We start from the raw sequence: 501 nt of genomic DNA, 5'->3' as shown, positions 1-501 counted from the left end.
TAAACAGCAGGAACGATATCGATGTGTTATATGGTAAGTGCTTGTTTAACTTTATCAGAAGCTGCCAAATCACAAAATCCTTCTTTAAGAAAAAATATTACCTGGTAAATTGATGACTTTTCATTATATTAAAATGACAATGATATTAAAAGAAAAATGTCATAATTTGTGCTAAAATGAATCAGTGCCAAGATTTTAATACTGGTAGGGCCCTGGTGTGGTGCAACAGGATAAGCACGATTGCTAACTAAAAAGTCAGTGGCTCAAATCTACCAACTATTTCTTGGAAACTCTATTCAGGTTCTCGATGAGTCAGAACTGACTTGTTGGCACTTAACAACAACAACAGCAACAATACTACCAGTAAGGACCCCTGATGGTGCAATAAGTAAGCACTCAGCTGTTAACTGAAAGGTTGGCTGTTCGAACCCATTCAGTGACTCCGTAAAAGATCTGGAGATAATGTCAAGTAAAGACTGTTGTTGTTATGTGCTGTGGAGT

At 36.9% G+C, this 501-nt stretch overlaps 1 pseudogene; it reads left to right on the top strand.

Annotated features, from left to right (window-relative positions):
• Positions 1 to 501, top strand: part of LOC102819922 — an 88,671-nt pseudogene that overhangs the window by 48,087 nt on the left and 40,083 nt on the right.

This window comes from Chrysochloris asiatica, unplaced genomic scaffold, assembly GCF_000296735.1.
Source record: "Chrysochloris asiatica unplaced genomic scaffold, ChrAsi1.0 scaffold00138, whole genome shotgun sequence".
NCBI classification, from domain to species: Eukaryota; Metazoa; Chordata; class Mammalia; order Afrosoricida; family Chrysochloridae; genus Chrysochloris; species Chrysochloris asiatica.
The sequence above is the reverse complement of the archived record's forward strand: the minus strand, read 5'-3'. Positions and strand labels throughout refer to the sequence as shown.